Here is a 4,230-nt window from a genome sequence, read left to right as displayed (position 1 = left end):
AAATATTTTCAGAACTAGTTGTTGTCTTAGATTCAATACTTATTTTAAATACTTGAATACTATAATAAACAAACTTTGATACTAACTAAAATGACCATCTACTGATAAAGTCCTGATAAAACAGAAAATATTTCTTTAAAATGAAGATGATAAAGGAAACTTCCCGGTATGGAGTGCTTTGAGGCAAACACAATCTATAGCCTGTCACAAAACCATTCTGAAAATTACAACATTTATAACCTATAATCACGTAATGTTAGGCCACCTGCTGGTTCCCACCTATCAACCCGCAATCCCACTAACTAACAGGGAGGATGAAGGCTGACATATGCTTCCTCTGAGACACTTCTGCTCATGCAGCATCATAGAGCAATGTAACATACTCTGAAGCACTATTCACCCCCTTCCACATACACAAGCTCATGGGTTCATCTGATTGGCTAGTGTCACTGTGCTCGACAACGAAGATACAATACACCTTGCTTCCCACTTCTCAGTGATTATGGACAAATTTGCTTTGTTGAGCCTTTTCTAATGAATTCCACACACCATTCAAATGACAGCTTTACATCAAGATTTGATAACATTAACAACAACATGTATTCATTTATTACCAACATTCTCTTTATTTTGTAGCGTTTCTCTTGGCTTCACTGCTTCCAGTACGTGTATGTGTATGTTAGATTTTTTTGTCCAATCAGATTTCAGCCTCTATGTGCTGCCATGTCAATCTAATCTGCCCAGAGCCTTCAGATTCAGTAGTGTTGGCCATTGTATATTAGACTATATTAGCAACAGGTCTGTTTTTTAACCAATCAGATTATATATTTGCCTCACAGGTTCAGCTAGCTGTCTCAGAATAGCGTCAGCAATTTTCCGTCCTCTGATTGGTTAGTCAGAGGGAAACTGCTACAGCCAAGTTCGACTGGAAAAACACGTCTGTAGTACAGTACACACACATTAAAACATCTGAGTTAGATTTTTTTTATTCTTAAGAAGGAACAAAAATTTATTTTGGGTTGGACATATTTACAACCCATTTTCAAGAAAAGCTAGACATCCTGAGGAGAGGTCGGCCAATCCTGAAGCAAGCTAGCTTGTATCAGCCCTGGAAAGGGTTTGTTCTCCACTTTCAGACCAGTGATTACGAGCGGTACCGCTGGATTACAGCCTCTGAGGAGCGGTGCAAATTATGAGTCTGCATCTCTGGTGAGTAGGTTGTATTTTATTTACATTTTTTATGTTTTTGTCATGTTATTAGACAAATATTCATTCTGAACTGCTCCAGATGATGTAGGTAGCACAGTTGTGGTTGTAGTGTAGAGGTTTGAAGCTTGCTTTAGTAAAATGGTATTCACCCTCCATATGTGAAATGCCTCTCTGTGATGAACTGATATCCCACGCAGGTTGCATTGCCACCTCACACCTTGCATTCCCCAGGATAGACTCCAAATCCACCTAAATGCTGACAAGAATAAAAATGATACAGAATAAACAACAAAAACAATCCTTGATATTAAATTTAAAAAGGTGCTTTTTACTTGCCTCATGTATTTTACAGCACAGTGAAGTTCTTTCTTTGCATATCCCAGTGATGCTAAGGTCAAAGCGCAGGGTCAGCCATGATTCAGCACCCCTGGAGCACAGTGGGTTAAGGGCCTTGCTCAAGGGCCCCAAGCATTGCAGCTTGACAATACTGGTGCTTAAAACCCCGATCTTCCAATCAGTAACCCAGAGCTTTAACCACTGATGGAATTGGAATAATAATAATTTGTTTTTTACTTGCTAAGACAGAATATTTGTCTGCAAAATATACACAGTCCATATAAATCCTTAGATTCATAAATCAGACATAAAACTTAGGAACTGATAAAACTTTAAAACCTATAAACCATCTCTGAATACACTTGATATGAATTTGAAAATTACGGTATGGGCACTCACACACCCACACACACATATGCATACATACAATCCATCCCTACATGCCTCTACATGCTCTACAAGCAAATGGACACTCAATGTATAGATGGATGGATGGATGGATGGATGTGGGGGTTTTGAGTAGAAGCACCGGAGATAAAAAGGGAGTGAAGATGGAGAAATAAAGGGAGGAGATGAGGAAACGCTGGGAAGTGGAGGAAAGGAAGAGAAGGGAATAGAGGTGAGAGGAAGGGAGGGGAGGGCCACTCATTTGTTTCCAGTTTTCCCGCAGCTCTAGGGCTGGCAGTACTTCTTCTTCTTTGTGATTTACTGCTTCTACCGACATGACCACATCTAAAGCTTCAATAATTAGAGGCCTCTAAAAGTGGCCAGTTAAGGTCTAGAGTAATGAATTTTTTGGCCTGGATACATTCGCGTGTGTGTGTGTGTTTGCGTGTGTGTGTGTGTGTGTGTCGGAGACCGTAATGAGTGGGTTATTGTGTGTTAGTTTAGAACAAGGTGCAACACGGAACTCCTCTTGTTTTCATAAGCTTTGATTCCAGAGCATCGTGCCGGCCTGCCGAGTGCTTCTTAACAAGGTTGTTTCCTCTTCTGAGATCCTTGTTGTGGTGATTAAATATATCCCCAGAGCAAGGCATCAATTACGAGGCTCACAACACCGACGACGGAGAGCCAAGCCTGGCTGAGCAGCACCACACCAGGGCCAGATATGAGCCTCCGGGGAACAGGAGAGCAGAGCGAGTACAATAGGCATGTGTTTGTTTAACCTCTGCAATCCGCTCAGATTAAAATGACCTAAAAGTACATAAATACAATATTAAATGACTTTTTGCAACATTAACCTTTACTACTCAATTTCTCATTAGTACACACACACACACACACACACACACACACGCACACACACACACAAACACACACACGCACACACACCTTCATAACAGAGAGTACGTTTGAAGCTGAAAATAACTAGCATCTGTAAATGACAAGTACATATGTACTTGTAGTACAAATGAAGTAAATATGTTGTACAGAGACTACAAGAAAATAGAAAAATTGTTTCTATGAAATTATTTGTTATCAAATATACAGGGTACATATTTTATTTTATATGTAATAATGAAATTTAATTAGAGCTTAGAGTTTATTCTTCTTCAGTAAAAATCTATACACATCTTTTCCTGTATCCACAAATTTTTTAACTGTTTCTCAAAATGTTTTTTTTTCACACTAGGGGAATCAGCAACTCTTTGGTACAAGTCATTGTGATCTTGATTCAGGATGCTATGATGCAATTATGGTACTCAATGCATTTTCATTCTATACATGATGGCTTGTTTGTCAAATGCTTCACCAAACTGTCATCTTTTGTGACAAAATATTAGTTGACCTGGAAAATAGGCTTTGACTTCTTAAAATTATTTGTAAGTTTCCCATTTGTTCGAAACAATTTTATTCTCTATATTTCTATTTTAAGATTCCAAGGCTTTCACACAGCCATTCTTTAACATGCCAGAGCTTTTATGCTTAGTGCACTTGCTTGCTATTTTACATTTCCATTTCCCAATCCAGCTGGTTTAGATTTTTTTAATCTGTTGTTTAAATTTGTATATGTATACACATTGTACATATATATACATCCTATAAGCCATGCCTTCAGAATCTAAACTGATGGAACCCATGCAACATCATCAACATCATCATTGAGAAATTGCTGTTATCTTTGTGACTTTTTAGTCACAACTTCTGAAGTATTGTTTGTGTTTAGCTGCTGACCATGGCATGAACTCGCCGACGAGTTCACGTCCAACACCATCTCAGGTTTCCCCTGGGAACGGAAGTCCCTGATGACCTCTGTGCCGGTGGTCTCTGGCAGATGAACACACCGCAGGAATGGCAGGTATGCTCTAATGGAATTGGGCAAGTTTGCTAATGAAACCCTGAGCACACTTCATTACCACTGCAGCCACCTTCCCCTGTTCACAGGTCACTTTCAGGTCAAAGGAAGCAAAATCAATCAACAAAAAAAATTTAAATAAATAAACAACTAATTAAAAAGAAATTATTAGTAATTTGTGGTTTTAAATACGTTTTAACATCATTATTTTTTTTAAGACTAATAACTGCTAATGACAAATTAGTTAATAATTTTCACCAGTACTTGTGACTAGATAGCTAAGATATTGTGTAAGATAGTAATTCATTGACGAGTCTGAAATCTAATGACTGTGATCCAAAGTGTATAAAAAAAAAACAATACTTTTGTACAGGTGCTACAAATTTTTG

At 38.2% G+C, this 4,230-nt stretch overlaps 1 long non-coding RNA gene across 1 annotated transcript in view; it reads left to right on the top strand.

The window, feature by feature from the left end:
• Positions 1 to 2,571: 2,571 nt before the first annotated feature.
• Positions 2,572 to 4,230, top strand: part of LOC310731392 — a 2,252-nt gene continuing 593 nt past the window's right edge. Inside the window, exons 1-3 of the long non-coding RNA XR_014535181.1 lie at positions 2,572 to 2,694; positions 3,179 to 3,244; positions 3,713 to 4,230. The exon at positions 3,713 to 4,230 is cut by the window's right edge and continues 593 nt beyond it. This is a non-coding gene — a long non-coding RNA (uncharacterized lncRNA). The remainder of the gene's footprint in view (positions 2,695 to 3,178; positions 3,245 to 3,712) is intronic.

This window comes from Silurus aristotelis (assembly GCF_946808225.1).
Source record: "Silurus aristotelis genome assembly, chromosome: 9".
Taxonomy (NCBI): domain Eukaryota; kingdom Metazoa; phylum Chordata; class Actinopteri; order Siluriformes; family Siluridae; genus Silurus; species Silurus aristotelis.
The sequence above is the reverse complement of the archived record's forward strand: the minus strand, read 5'-3'. Positions and strand labels throughout refer to the sequence as shown.